We start from the raw sequence: 16,552 nt of genomic DNA on the forward strand, positions 1-16,552 counted from the left end.
CAGAGCGGTCTAAAATCTGGAATGCCTGAGGGTCATGCTTAGTCACAGGGCAGCTAGTTTTAAATTAATTAATTAATTTATTTATGGCTGCATTGGATCTTTGTTGCTGTGCGTGGGCTTTCTCTAGTTGCGGCGAGCAGGGGCTACTCTTCGTTGCGGTGCGCAGGCTTCTCACTGAGGTGGCTTCTCTTGTTGCGGAGCGCAGGCTCTAGGCGCACGAGCTTCAGTAGCTGTGGCTCAAAGGCTCTAGAGCGCAGGCTCAGTAGTTGTGGTGCACGGGTTTAGTTGCTCCGCGGCATGTGGGATCTTCCCACACCAGGGCTCGAAACCGTGTCTCCTGCGTTGGCAGGCGGATTCTTAACCACTGCGCCACCCAGGAAGCCCCAGCTATGCCAGTTTTGAGAATATGGTACTCACAGGCAAAAGTGATGTGCATGCCAAGGGGATGAAATTCATTTATTACATGCTTGGTCAAAATGTTATTAGAGAGAATTGATCCATTTTAGCAAACACTGCTTCCAAACTGGACGTGCCCCACTTGGAACCTTGGCACTATGTGTTGCTGAAACAGGCTTTGACCTGAAGTGGCACTGAGTGTAGATAGCTCCAGAATGCAGAAGTCATGCAAGCCAGAGCTCTGGGAAGCCCCACCTGCACACAGAAAGCCAGGTATTTTGTATCTACTTCATACTTCATCTCCCAGCGCTGGTTTCATGGCCCAGGACACAATGCTGTCAGGGACAGAGAAATGCTTTGTGCTTCCTTTGGGGCTCAAGTTACCTAGGAAATGGGCAAAATAATTTATTCACGGACATTCTCTCAAGAAATTAAAAAGGAATAATTTCCAAACAGGATTTAAAAGATGGGAGATGTGTTAGGACAGAGAACAGTGGGATTTTACGACAAGCTCTGCAGGTTTCTTTGAAGAAAGATGTTTAATGTGCTATGTATGGTTCATCACCTTCAAATCACCCCTTGTCACAGGCAGGGAAAACAGTTCACATGCATACCCTACTCCAGTCACGGAGACGAAGTGCCGTTCAGAGAAAGTTTCAGATGAGAATCTATGTGCGCTACTTACATTGAGTTAAATGCTGCTTCCAGAAAGATCTCATATAACAATCTAAGTTTTCAAAATATGTATATTGATGATGATGATTTCTGTAGGACAGGAGTGTGGCTAAGACCAGGAGTAGAAATGAAGACCTGCATATAAGATGCCTAAATACTTGAAAGTTAGAAGTGCTACCTTGATCTACATACCTTCATTAGACCCAGGAGGCCAGGCTCAAATTTAGAATTCTTGGACTCGTGGAATTTTGCTCTAGAAAGTGATGGCACAGGAGAGCTGGCCCCGGCCCTACTCACCTCCCTTCTCTTCCATCACCAGTTCTGTCCAGAACCAGAGGTGCCTTGCATCCTTGTGTCACTGCCCAGCTATTTTATTTTCGGCTCCACTTGTACATCAATTTCTCTGCCTAGAAGAGAAGCTAAGGATACTTCATATTTACCACCCAGGAAGCTCAAGGAAGAGCAAGGCATCCAAGTAATTGAGTTGAAACAGATTTCCAATAAGGCTAACATTTGACTCTGTTTGATCTAGAGGAAATTTTCCTGCGTTCTGTTTTCTTGCCTTCAATGCAAAAAAAGGATCAGATCACTGTTACTGTCAAATTGTTTTATTATTCACCCCAAATGTGAAAAGGCTTAGATTATTGTGAGAGGTAATAAAATATGGCAGGGACAGAAGATAATGATAGTTCTTATTGTTAATTATCGTCTGTGTAACTGAACTTTAGATAAACTTATTGGGATTAAAAACAATTACTTCAGGACTCCCCTGTTGGCGCAGTGGTTAAAAATCCGCCTGCCAATGCAGGGGACACAGGTTCGAACCCTGGTCCGGGAAGATCCCACATGCCGCGGAGCAACTAAGCCCGTGAGCCACAACTACTGAGCCTGTGCTCTAGAGTCTGTGAGCCACAACTACTGAGCCCGTGTGCCACAACTACTGAATCCCGCGTGCCTAGAGCCCGTGCTCCGCAGCAAGAGAAGCCACTGCAGTGAGAAGCCTGTGCACTGCAGCAAAGAGTAGCCCCCACTCGCCACAACTAGAGAAAGCCCGTGTGCAGCAACGAAGACCCAACACAGCCAAAAATAAATAAATAAATAAATAAAATTTTAAAAACCCAATAACTTCCCACCCACTTCTTGCTTCATTTACCCCAGCACTATAAAAACCTCAGTGTGATTTTTAATATTCAATGCAGTAGCTTGATATCATCTTCCTATAGCAAAAATTAAAAGCAAGCTTAAATGAAATATTTTTCTGACATATTTAGAACCAAAACATAATGCATAATTTTGTTTATACAAAGTTTGTGGCAAATCACACATAAGATAATGAAAAGAAAAGAACTAGAATGAAGATTGTACAAATAAAGAGAAAAGATAAATATGAGAGACAGAATCTGACAGACAAATGTAATTCTGGCTTTCCAAATGTGGAGAATTTGGAAAAGATTTCACGCAAGACTTTTAAGATTGACATTAATATCTGGGGAAATTTTAGAAAAAACTATTAAATTAACATATTGTGACTCACTAGAAAAAGAAATGTTGTTTCCTGGACTCTTATATGAATCCACTAAATAAGGTGCTCTAAAATAACTGCTTTTTTTGTTGTTGTTTTTTTTGCCATTAGAGTCAGGATAGATTAAAGATGTATCAAGGCTATTGTGTGACTTGATATCAAGAAACCATTTGTTAAAAAGTCTTGTGTTTTCTCTGAGGGTAAGAAATTGATAGGTAAGTGGAAGGAAGGATACACCCAGAGTATATCACTTAGATATACCCAGAGTTACAGAAACCTACCAGCAGAGACTTGGTTTAATGGCTCCTTATCAACCTGTAAGAAGTCTCTAGCAAAGTTTCTCCAGACACCTGTCTTGGTCTTATGCCTTTTACCATTTTTATTTTTGACTAAAGACACAGCAAAGTCAAGACATTTGCACATGCATTCCTGTTTGAATGAATATCTCCTGGGGTAAGTGCTATATTCCATTCAGAATCATCTTAACAAAGAGATCAAAACCAATAAAAGCATATTGAATAGGAATAAAGATTTAGTCCTGCGTTTAATATATAAAATCAAGGATACAAATACAAAATGAAGGAGATTTGTCTTGGCAGCGATACATTTTAAGACATCTGGGGACTTCCCTGGTGGCACAGTGGTTAAGAATCCACCTGCCAATTCACGGGACATGAGTTCGAGCCCTGGTCCGGGAAGATCCCACATGCCATGGGGCAACTAAGCCCTCGAGCCACAACTACTGAGCCTGTGAGCCACAACTACTGAAGCCCACGCGCCTAGAGCCCATGCTCCACAACAAGAGAAGCCACCACAATGAGAAACCCACGCACCACAACGAAGAGTAGCCCTTGCTCGCCGCAACTAGAGAAAGCCCCCGTGCAGCAACGAAGACCCAATGCAGCCAAAAGTAAATAATAAATTTATTTTAAAAAATTAAAAGAAATCTGACACTTGTTGACCACAATTTTAAAATGAGTTTAAAATTTATGAGGCAGTTATTCTCCCTCTCTCCCCGCAAAAAGGTAACATTATTTTGGTCTGTGTCCAAGGGACAGAAAGTAAGATTATAGATCAGTATAATCTTAAGCACAGTATAAACTGTAAGCTTCCTGAATGCTCCCTGTGAGCACCGGAGCTTACAGTTCAACAGGCGTGAGGATGGGGTGGAATCCTTTATCCTAAATACAGCTGTGCTTTTTATTGTATAATTTTCGAATTAAAGTCATCGTGACCAGGTAGGACTTCATCAGCGGTTCTCTTAAGAACTCAATTTCAAGGTCTCTTTATTATTATTTTTTTCGTTTTTACTGTCACTGTGTCCTTGTGATTTCCACAATTTTACAATGACCTGCTCTAATGTAGTTTACCGAGCATTATGTATAACATCTACTCTAGTCTTAGTCGATATGTTTTGGTAAATTCACAATAAAATGCACTTAAAAGCTTGACTGTTATATAATATAAATATATGATATATAAAAATATAATTTAAATATAAAATAACATTAAAAATTCTAGAATTATGTAAGAGGGAGTGAAAAAGGATAATCTGTATCAGAAACCAAGATTAAGCGTATTTCACTCTATTCATTTTCTCCGGGTTTCCTAACAACCATGGCAAAAGGAAAATCCATAGATTGTATAGATGCTATTATCATTTTAATGAGCACATTAATTTTTCAGGATAGACAGACATTTTAATTTTTGGCACTGAACTCAAAAGAGGAATAAATCGCATTAATTTTATTTAAAAGTTTTAAACAATATAAAGGATCATGTGTTTTTATTAGCATGTAATTGACATATATATATATTAGTTTCAGGTGTACAGCATAATGATTTGATATCAGTAACTATTGTGGAATGATCATCACAGTAAGTCTTGTTACCATCCACCACCATCCATAGTTACGAAATATTTTTCTTCTGTTGAGAACTTTTAAGACCTACTCTCTCAGCAACTTTCAAATACACGATACAGTGTTATTCACTACAGTCACCCTGCTGTACGTTACGTCCCCAGGACTGACTGACTTTGTAGTTGGAAGTGTGTACGTTTTGACTCCCTTTACCCATTTCAGCCCACTGGCTATCTCCACCTCTGCAACCCCCATTCTGTTCTTTGTATCTATGAGTTTGTTGTTCTTCGTTTTCTTGGATTCCACATAAAAGTGAGATCATACGGTGTTTGTCTCTCTGTCTAACTTATTTCACTTGCCATAATGCCTTCAAGGTCTATCCATGTCTTCCCAAATGGTAGGGTTTTTTTACAAATGGCGATGTCTTTTTGAAATGAACTTCACTCACTGCAATCAGCCTGGGCCACTTTATTAGCTGTTGGTGCATGAGGAAGCGCTCTACATTTAGTAGTGCTAAATTCTGGATACAGTTCCCTTTGCTGCTTTATATTCTCTCCCGGAAGAGCATGTATCCTCTTTACCATTATTTTTGGTCTAACGATCCATTTTAATTTGGGGATCTTCTTGGAAATTTTATTTTAGAAGGCTGAAGAGGTATTCCATTTAAAAGTTTTATTGTTTTTGTGGTGTGCCTAAAGAATAAGAAACTTATATCAGGGAAAATAAACCTCTCTTTTTTGCTCCCTTACTTCTGGGCACTTTGGGATTTAAAGGCCACTTTGATCTTCCTGCCATGACCATCACCATCATTTTTATGTTCAGCTCGGTGTTTCCCTCTCTGTTTAGGAAGGCATGTTGCCTGGGTATAAGAACTTAATCTTTTTGGTTTTATCCTGAAACCTTCCCCTTTTCATCCAGATTCATTTTCCTAACTGGCTGGGGAAAGCCACAGGCTCTGTCCTTGAGAAACACAGGGCCATATGCTGTTCATCTGCTCACAGGAAGGGGGAGTGAGCGCCACCCTCGGGGGCTGGGATTCTGGCACCAAGCAGTAGCCAAGAGAAGGCCACCTGCTATGCGAGGAAAAGCTCTGTCTCCATAAAGACTTCAGGGGAAGATCCTGGTAACTGCCTAGTTGGGAGTTGTCCTTGGAGGGAAGGTCATCGGAAATTCTCACTTGCATCTGAAACTGATCAGTATTCTTTCTGCAGTGTCACCTCCCACCATCAAATGAGGCCACAAGTTCACGCATGACCCTGTTTCCTGAAATGTAATCGCTACTGATCTGTAAGTGATGCTTTTGCAACCATGAAAGAGAGCGATGAAATACACAAATGATTGCTTATTCATGTCACATGCTCTTCGCACCCTAAATATTGAAACCTTGTTTATTGAATGCCTAGCATAGACTAGTTTCCTGCTATATGGTTGTTTCCTTGGACACTTTATCCCCACAGCTGTTGCAATATATCAAGAAAGGCCAACTTGACATGGTTTGAGCAACTTTTCTCATTTCCCTCTCTGGAATATCAGAGCCCTGGCAGTTGGAAGCAACAGAAAGAAGCTAAGCAATTACGAGTACAAAATACCTCCCAAGGATGGCTTCATTTAAATTTTCCCCTAAGAAAGTCCATTTTGATTGCTGATAATGTTATAATATGTTACAGTTGAAAGAATCAACAAAGTGTCCTTTTCCTTCTGGAGTCTAAAGTATATTGAGATTTTTCAAGTCAGAGCACACTGTGGGATCTTAAAAGTAAGTCATTAGCCTTGTACTGGCTCACTTAATCAGACTGCCTACTCCTAGATTGTAGTCTTCAATTGAGTGGGAAATGAAACTTGGCACCTTCAACAAAAAGAACACCATCAATAACTCATTTGTGTGCCAGGCACTGAAATCAATATTTGCTTGCTAGATTCTTTCAGTCCACTGAAAATTATACCTATTTATCCTCTGTTTTCTTATTTCTCCTTCAATTTGATACAAGCTTTTGGAAGAATTAAAATAGCTAGTTTTCTTGCAGTTTCTACTATGTCATCACTAAGAGAAGCTGAACCACATGCACAGAGCAGAACCACAGCGTGGTAGGTCAATCCAAACAGCATGTCAGTCCTTAATCTCCGAGAAAGTCATATGTACTTCCTTTGGTTACAATGTCATCTTCTTGACCCTTCTGGGAAAATTTTAGTTAAGCAATGAAAGGTTTATCTAGGATACCTACCATACTATCCAATCTCTAAGAGGATTGCTCAAAAGGAAGGACAGAAGTAAATCTTCATATGTTTAATCCCCCAGTTCCAAGCATATAGTGACTTGAAAAGAAACATTTGTGCTTATGCACGCATGCACGTGCACACACACACACACACACACACATTCTTCAAGGCTTTGTGGCTGGCTGATTGGAGGCTTAGCTCTGCTGCTATAAACAACCTCCTTGCTAATCACTGTCTCCGTGGTATCCATGTGCAAAAGGTTTTGTTTGCAACTGGGAAGAAGGACGAGTTTAGTGAACAGCAAATCTCAGGGAGGGGGAGAGGAAAGAGGAGGATGCAGAGCCAAGATCCATGGCACCTGCTGGCCTCTCCCTTTGCACTGAGCTTCAGAAACTATAATCAGGAAGGATGAGCCACAAAGGTAAGCCAACTGGAGATTTTTGGAAATTTTCATAAAACAGTTACAAAGATTGAGGGAGCTGTTTTTTATATAGTTTATTGAAGACTGTGGGCATACACAGAGATGCTTGGGGGTCTATGTAACATAAAGTATGGCACTGAGATGGCATTTCTCCCTACACAGAAGCCAGAAGAGGTCTGGCACCCCAAGGGCTGGCCATTTGGCAAGCACCGTGAGATCATTTTCTTGGCCTCTTATCATTGAAACCATGCAGAGGGGCTGTGGTGAGTGGAGAGAGAAAGAGAGAGAGAAGCGATTGATTTTGTATAAGGAACTGGCTCACACAATTATGGAGGCTGACAAGTCCCGAGACCTGCAGTTGGCAAGCTGGAGGCCCAGGAGAGCCGATGGTGTAAGTTCCATTCTGAACGTTGGCAGGCTTGAGACCCAGGAAAGGCCAGCATTTCAGTTCTAGTTGGAAGGCAGGGAAAAAAACCCTGATGTTCAGATGTCCCAGCTTGAAGGCAGTCAGGCAGGAGAACTTCACTCTTACTCGTGGAGGGTCAGCCCTTTTGTTCTATTCAGGCCTTCAACTGATTGGATGAGGCCCACCCACATTAGGGAGGGCAGTCTGCTTTACTGTCTACCCATTCAAATGTTAATCTTATCAAAAAAACAGGATCACAGACACACCCAGAATAATGTTTGATCAAATGTCTGAATGCCTCCTGGCCCAGTCACGTTGACACATAAAATTAACCATCACAGTGCATATAGAAAGTTGGGGGTCAAGAGGTCTTTTTATGTCTTTAACAGTGTCAGTCTCTTTTCCTCTAGGCTGGCAGGGTTTTTGCCAATACAGATATCTCAAAATGTGGGTTCTCTATGAAAGTAATTTCAGTAAACTTGCATGTGGCAAAAGGCACAGCCATATACCTTTCAAGATATGCCTCTTTCTAGCCTTAATTATGGGTACGTTTGAGATATCAGGCTTCTGTGGAATCATGCCCATAATCTTTCTAACAGCCCTTCTGTCCAGCTGAAGGGACCTATATAGATGCCATCTTAATCCTTTCAGATGTCTTAACCAAGACTGTTTCAGGCAGACCCTTGATGTCTTTTTACTCCAAGGCTGTGCCATATTAGTAGGAAGAAATAGTAGATTTTGTCTTTGCCCTGAGGCTGTTATAATGACCCCAAGCCTTGACTTTGTGAGAAATTTCTCATTTTGTAACTCTGCCCCACAATTTCTGGACTCCCTAAAATTCTTCTCCGTTCTATTTGCAACTAACCAGTTCTTCCCTGAACATTTTCCTCTTACCTATGGTACTTTACCATGTGCGCCTAGGAGCAACCAAGTCCTGTTCCGATATTCTTCCTTCAAACTTCCTCACCCAAGACTAAAAGTTCCATAGGTACATTTTCTTTTTTCCAAATTTCCACCAAGTACAGTTGTATCAAATGCTTTCCCACAATGTAATGGGCATTACCATTTATTCAGCCTCCTGGAACCATTTCCTCTGTTTCTGCCACTCACTACCAAAACTCATTCCACAAAATTTTAGGTTCATGTTATGGCAACACCCCAATTTTGGTATGAGTTGGCAATTACCACAATAAGGATGCATTAAAAAAAATCTCAAAACTCACTGGCTGAAAAAACAATAATTTGTTTTTATAGTTCCAGGTCTGCAGGTTGGCTGCAACTCTGCTGATCTTGGCGGGACTCCAGGCTCCAGGTTCCAAGGGTTCATGTCGGCTCCATGCAGCTCTCATCAGTCTCAGACTAACAGCTAGCCAGGGCGTGTGGTCTGTTTTATTGTCTCATTCTCAGACCCAGGCTGAGGGCAGGTGGGTACTTGGGGCATATTCTGCTCATGGCGGGTCAACCAGAGTGCAGGAATTCCAGCCCAAAGACACAACCATATTCTAACCCTCTGTTTGAGACATGCTCACCAACATCTCATTGACCAAAGCAAGTCATATGGCAAAACTCAAAGTTAAGGAACAGAGAAGTGAACTCTGCTAACCTGGAAGCCAGGGTGAGTTTGCCAATGGATAATATTACTACAGGTAACTGGAAAGCTGGGACTAATAATTCAGTCTACCTCAGTGCTGAAGGGATTTTCTCTGTGTGTGTGAGTCTCTCTGTGTCTGCCTGTCTTTCTCTGTCTCTCTCTGTCTTTGGAAATATTAGGAACTTACAGGTCCTAGACTACTGAATTTCAGCTTCCAGGGTTCCTGAGACATCCCTGTCATTTTGCTTTGTTTAAAGTATGATTATTCTAGACCAACTTAACTTTCATCAATGCATCACCTGTGGTTTCTCTTCTGCCATATATGTACCTTTTGCAATATATGTGAACCAAAGCCAATGAGTTTAATTCTATAATATTAGAAAATAACTTTTCTTTTTTAATGATTTTTTTTTTTTTTTTTTTTTTTTTGGCTACACCATGCAGCATGTGGAATCTTAGTTCCCTGACCAGGGTTTGAACCCGTGCCCCCTGCATAGGGAGTGTGGAGTCTTAACCACTGGACCACCAGGGAAGTCCCAACTTTTCTTTTTTATTGAAGTATAGTTGATTTACAATGTTGTGCTAGTTTCTGGTGTACAGCAAAGTGATTCAGTTATATATATATATTCTTTATATTCTTTTCCATTATGGTTTATTACAGCATACTGAATATAGTTCTCAGTGCTATACATTAGGACCTTGTTGTTTATCTATTTTATATATAATACTTTGTACCTGTTAATCCCAAACTCCTAATTTATCCTTTCCCACCTTCCCCCATTGGTAACCATAAGTTTGTCTTCTGTGTTTGTGAGTCTATTTCTGTTTTGTTCATTTGTATCTTATTTAAATTCCACATATAAGTGATATCATATGATATCTGTCTTTCTCTTTCTGACTTCATTTAATATGATAATCTCTAGGTTCATCCATGTTGCTGCAAATGGCATTATTCTTTTTTTATGGCTAATATTCCATGGTATATATGTACCACATCTCATTTATCCATTCATGTGTCAGTGGACATTTAGGTTGCTTTCATGACTTGGCTGTTGTAAATAGTGCTGCAGTGAACACTGGGGTGCGTGTATCTTTTCAAATTATAGTTTTCTCCTGATATATGCCCAGGAGTGGGATTGATGGATCATACGGTAATTCTATTTTTAGTTTTTTAAGGAACCTCCATACTGTTCTCCATAGTGGCTGCACCAATATATATTCCCACCAACAGACTAGGAGGGCTCCCTTTTTTCCACACCCTCTCTAGCATTCATTATTTGTGGACTTTTTGTTGCTGGCCATTCTGACCGGTGTGAGATGATACCTCACTGTAGTTTTGATTTGCATTTCTCTAATAATTAGCGATATTGAGCGCTTTTCATGTGCCTATTTTAGCCACCAAAATTCTAAACAAGTTACAAGTCGCCTTTTTCACCCTGCCAGCACTCATGTTCGTTCCCCAGCCATCGTGTTCCACAGCCTTTCCCAGATGGATCCACAAGTTTCTCTCCAAGAGTCTCAGACCATCCTAACTTCTGAGTCATCTGGGTCCATCCCGCGGGATTTGGAATGATGTCACTCTCACAGACTGGGAACACTGTGGCTCCATTCCACCTGCTGGGATCCTGAGAACCAGGCTTCTGTGTCCCCAGCAACTGATTTCTCTTAGTCACAGCTGTGCCTGCCTCTGCTTCTCTCCATCCAAGATGGCATAGACTGGGGGGGACCAGGACAGAGGGTACTAACTGAAAGGGACACAAGGGAACCTTCTAGGGTGACAGATATGTCCTGGCGTCACAGGCATATCCTATGTAAAAGTCATTAAGCTGGACACTTAAGATACGTTTTACTACATGTAATTTATTCCTTAATAAAGCACTGGAAAAAAAAAAAAGAAAATGAAACAAACCGAAAATCTGCATTATTAATTTCATGAAAAGTAAAAACTTATATTAAAAAAGAAAATGTAATCATAGGACACTCCCCGTCATCTGGACCTAGCTTGGCTGTGAACAATAATCACACAGTTGTAATAATGGATAAATATATGATATATGGATTCAACCAAAAATCTATATTGGCAGGATGGGCAGAAGGGCAGTGTTTGTGTGTAGCAGAGGATTGGGGGGTGAGCAAAGAGAGCTGAATCCTAGTATTTTGTAGTAGGAAGTCAATAGAAAATGTCTAAAATCAAATAGACGAATAAACAAGAAAAAACAAAACAGAACAAACTGGCCTGGACTTGGAGGCTCCCTTACCCACCTGCTCACATTCTACTTGGTTCTATGCAGGTGCCCATCTGGGCATCCTCTTCCTCCTTGGCTGGGTTAGTACCTCATCTTGATATATGAAGTTTTTGACTGGGGCCCCGCTGGCCAGGCTCATTTCCCACCACTTTCCCTCACCAGAGCGGAGGTCCCCTAACCAGCTGCCAGGGATATTTTGCCACAAGCAGACGGACCTAAAAGGATCAAAACTGATATTTATCTGTATCTCAAATATTGGACCCAACAGATTTCCTGACTGTTCTTGAAATTCCCCACACCTACTTCACCCCTGCCCTCTGGGTGGCCGGCCTTCCAGTTCCGCCAGTTTCTCTTTGACAGATCTTGTTTTTCAAGTCCAGTAGGTCCCAAATGGTTGACTCATTGCTTAACAAAGTCATTATTTACCCCGTGAAGGCCATAGTTCTGCTTTCAGCACTTCCTGTCATTTTTTAGAAATGTATTGAGTGTCTTAGGTTGTTCTAGCAAAGGATTTTGGATTTTCTAAACATAAGGGGTTTGAAGTCCCTTCTCCCTGGAAAATAGCGAACTGTGGCCCTAGAGCATTCAGGAATAATCTTATAAACGTAGCCTGTGTTATTGGGGTAAATAGTGCTGACTAACATCACTATGGGAATGAAGACAGGCACAGTGGTAAGTGTGGACCCCTGTGGAGGGGAATGATGACGGGAAGGGGAGGAAAACAGGGTATTCCTTGGGTGCGATTCAAATGTTATTTTGTGTCCAGAGGGCAAGTGTAGCAGGTGGAATGTTAATAAAGCTCAGAACTCCTGTGGTTTCCATTCTTTGATGAGTGGGATGAGAACAAAAACATTAGCCAATTATATTTTCCCTACTGAGTTCAGCACAGCAATGAATCTAGGTAGTATAGGGCCTGCAGTTCGTATCATAAAGAGATGCGGGACATCTCTTTAAGAAAACACTTACCAAATTAATGGGGCTTCCCTGGTAGCGCAGTGGTTAAGAATCCGCCTGCCAATGCAGGGGACACGGGTTCGAGCCCTGGTCCAGGAAGATCCCACATGCCGCGGAGCAACTAAGCCCCTGTGCCACAACTACTGAGCCCACGTGCCACAACTACTGAAGCCTGTGCACCTAGAGCCCGTGCTAAGCATCAAGAGAAGCCGCCGCAATGAGAAGCCCATGCACCGCAACAAAGAGTAGCCCCTGCTCGCCCCAACTAGAGAAAGCCCAGCAACAAAGACCCAATGCAGCCAAAATAAATAAATAAAATGAATTAAAAAATTTTTAAACAGCAAAATTAGTTTGAAAGCAGACAAATTCACTGAGCTGTCACAAAATCACTCAGAGGCCACATGAGTTGTCAGTGCTTGAACTAGTGGTTGGAAACACGCATTTTCAACCAATTTATTTTGGGCCCATTTACCTTGCTCCAAAGATAAAATTAAAATTCATAAAAACATTACCAGAGGCACAGCAAGACATATCTGAAACAAGATGATGCCACAAGAAGCAAAATACTCCGTGATGAATCTCCCCCAAATTAGCAATAAGTCCGTAGAAAATTCCAAAATTTGAACAAAGCTACTAAAGCATAAATTATTTGAGGAAAACAGCATAAAAGTTATAAAGGAGTAAAAAATGAATGACTGAAAATATTTCTTTTTACCAATTAATCATTTTGGGTTTTATTATTTATTTTGGTTTTTTTTTTTTTCTTTAAGTAAATTCTGTTCTCTGTCCAGTGTTCATTGAGGAGAAAGGAAGAAATGGCAGAAGCAGAATGGAGAGTTCGAGAGAGGGACAGAGATAGGGGTTGGGGGAGAGACAGAGAGAGAAGAGGAAACGCAAAAGGCCGAAGAAAGATGTATACAATTTGGAAAGTGAAGCAAACTTTATGAGAAATTCCACACACATACCAACGTGCACACACAAACTTATTTGATAATAGAAGCCAGGTCTCATGGGGCTACAGATGGATTTTATTTTTTTTAATAAATGTATTTATTTATTTATTTTTGGCTGCTTTGGGTCTTCGTTGCTGCGCACAGGCTTCAGTAGTTGTGGTGTGTGGGCTCTAGAGCGCAAGCTCAGTAGTTGTGGCGCACGGGCTTAGTCGCTCTGAGGCATGTACGATCTTCCCAGACCAGGGCTCGAACCCGTGTCCCCTGCATTGGCAGGCGGATTCTTAACCACTGTGCCACCAGGGAAGTCCCACAGATGGATTTTTCTTTCCATTTTTCACCTGGCATTTAATGGAAACAGCTGTCTGGCCTGCTGGCAGACGCCCTCCTGACACCTGTCCCACGAAGTTCCTGGGCATGAATTGTTCTCACACAACACAGGCCCAGCGCAGTCGGCGGGCAGCTGCTGACCCCAGCGTGTCCGGCCGTGAAATTGAACAACTAGGAAACTGAACAACCAGAAGCTCGCTGCTGCCCCAGGAGAGCTAGGATTTACTCCTGAAGGTGTCTTCTTGACCCGCTTTACACACAGCAACTTCCACTGCTAAAAGGATGCTTGCAGAGCACAAATGACAGTGGCAGGACCACGTTTCTATCTCCTAGCATTTTACAAATAGACTCAGAACTGGCAAAGGGGACTCTGTAAAACACGTGGGGTGGCTGTCCGGATCCCTCTTATAACTGCTGGCCTGGAGGGGGTTCTGCCCTGCAATTTGGAGCTCGAAGGCCTGTTGTGAGTCTGTTGCAGGGATGCAGGTGGAAGACCAGGAGGGCCTCAGCTGCGGCAGCAGCTCTGGGGAGATTCAAAACACATGAGGGGTGAAAAACTAGCAGAGCTTGTGACAGAAACCAGGTGACAAATTGAAAAAGCTGTTTAAATATTTAGCTTCTCAGATATCTACTGCTGGATGACAAGCCACAGAGAACGGTTTGAAGATGAAGGAACTTGCTGACTTGATACAGATGCTATAAAGAAAACCCATTTTACAGAAACAGACTCACAGGCATAGAAAACAAGCTTATGGTTACCAAAGGGGGAAGGCGGGGAGGGATAAATTAGGAGTTTGGGATTAGCAGGTACCAACCACTATATATAAAATAGATAAACAACAAGGTCCTATTGTATAGTACAGGGACTATATTCAATATCCTGTAATAAACCATAATGGAGAAGAATATGAAAGAGAATACATACATATATGTATAACTGAATCACTTTTTCTATGCCAGAAATGAACACAACATCGTAAATCAAGTATACTTCAAAAAAAAAAAAAAAAGAAAAGAAAGCCTGTTTTTTGGTTTTGTTCTTTTAATAAATTTATTTATTTATGTATTTTTGGCTGCATTGGGTCTTTGTTGCTGCGCGCTGGCTTTCTCTAGTTGCCGCGAGCGGGGGCTACTCCTCGTTGCGGTGCATGGGCTTCTCATTGAGGTGGCTTCTCGTTGGGGAGCACCGGCTCTAGGTGCACGGGCTTCAGTAGTTGTGGCACGTGGGCTCTAGAGCGCAGGCTCAGTAGTTGTGGTGCACGGGCTTAGTTGCTCCGCAGCATGTGGGATCTTAGTTCCCCAACCAGGGCTTGAGCCTGTGTCCCCTGCATGGGCAGGTGGATTCTTAACCACTGCGCCACCAGGGAAGTCCAAGAAAGCCTCTTTTAAAACATCCACTAAATAATGAGCCATTCCATACATCAAGAGTCCTTATAGTCTTTAAGATTTTGTTGTTACAATTTAAAAAAAGATGACGCCACCCTTTTCTGAGGATGAAGTTTAAAGGGACATAGGGAGATTTTGAAAGTTTCATACAGTTAAAAGAGAAGACCAAAAAATTCAAAGCATGATGAGTTCAAAGCAGAGGCATTTAGATTAGAGTCAAGAAATAAGGGAATTCTCCCCTGCATTTATTTAGCAACACAGGAAATAAGCTGGTTAAGTGAAATTTGCAGTTAATGGAAATATAACCCTTTAAGTACTTAATAAAACATTTCTAATCACTTCAGGCAAAATATTTTTAAAACCCAGCCTTTGAACAGTTAGATGAGGTATAGTAATCATAAGTAATCAATTATTATTTATTATAATAATTAATTAATACTATTAATTAATTAATTAATTTTGATTACTACTGAGTCAGGACCATGGGGGTGGTAATCAACTGGTCCTGTGGCCGTGACACTGGGATGCCCCAGGGCCAGCAAAGAGTGGGCAGTGGTTTACCACTTAGGTATATGTGCCTAATTGTGCAGTTTTATGTACCTTTTCTTATGTGGTCTTGTAGAAACCACAATAGCAAAAACTAAGTACTATCTTCACTTTGAGTCAAATAATACGATCATGAAATAGTCTATGTGCCAGCACACTAGCTAATTAAATGGAAGGAAACTTGTGTATTAGGTAAACGGGCAAAGGAGGACTCACTTCAATAAAAACATGGCGGTCTCTTCTGTTGAGGGAAATGCATGGGGCTTTCAAAAAAATTCTTAGGGGTGATTATTTTATTGCTCAGATGTCTCCCCCGCCTCCTTCCCTTTATTTATAATAAATAAATAATATTTATTTATTTCATTTTTTTCTTTTGGGCTTCAGAGAGAGAACAGATCTCCTGAAGACTGAGGCCTAGACCCTACGTGGTGCTCCTCTATCCTCTCTCTGAAATTAAGGTAAACTACAGTATAAGCCACTTCTCTTTCTATCCTGCTCACTTGAGCCACAAGAAGGAGACAAACAGTGCATGAGTCTCATCCCGAGATGGAGGAAGGAAGGCATCACCACTTGAGGGGCTTCGCCATGGACGTGGTATTAACTGGCAAAATTGGGAACAGAATTCAGTCAGACATTTGAAAGAACATTTGCAAAAGGAGGTGATAAAAACAATTTCTCAGTGTATCTGTGGAAATGATTTCTTTAAAAATTGCATTGGCCATCTGTATTTAGAAGAATTGGTCTCAATGTAACAGTTATATTATAAATGGCAATACTTAGTATGCTAATATTATATGGATCATGAAAAAAATTTTTCTCTGAGATAATAAATAAATAAATAAATAAATATAAAAACAGTTTCTCTTTTTCCACCAAGAGCTCTATCCCCTGGGTCTATATTCCTCTGGGACACCAACAGGAGCAGGACCCAATTCACTAGCTCCACTCGGCATGAGTTCCTCGTCCTCCCGTTGGCTGGACCTTGCCTTCCCCAGCAGGAGGTGGATTCTCGGCCTGTCTCACTGGCCTGTCTCGCTGTCTCGCTGTCTC

General features: G+C 41.4%; 1 protein-coding gene across 4 annotated transcripts in view; it reads right to left on the reverse strand.

The window, feature by feature from the left end:
* MAP3K21 (mitogen-activated protein kinase kinase kinase 21) overlaps window positions 1-16,552 on the reverse strand; it is a 134,098-nt gene that overhangs the window by 42,346 nt on the left and 75,200 nt on the right. Inside the window, exons 13-14 of one of the 4 annotated variants that reach the window (XR_014249063.1) lie at window positions 1,369-1,478; window positions 64-780 (exon numbers count right to left, since the gene is read on the reverse strand). The gene's annotated coding sequence lies outside the window, so the exon portion shown is untranslated. Of the gene's footprint in view, window positions 1-63; window positions 1,479-7,639; window positions 14,094-16,552 lie in introns of those variants that run through there. The other 3 variants (XR_014249062.1, XR_014249064.1, XR_014249065.1) reach the window with 3 other exon arrangements.

Source organism: Balaenoptera borealis, assembly GCF_965194805.1.
Source record: "Balaenoptera borealis genome assembly, chromosome: 10".
In the NCBI taxonomy this organism is placed as follows: Eukaryota; Metazoa; Chordata; class Mammalia; order Artiodactyla; family Balaenopteridae; genus Balaenoptera; species Balaenoptera borealis.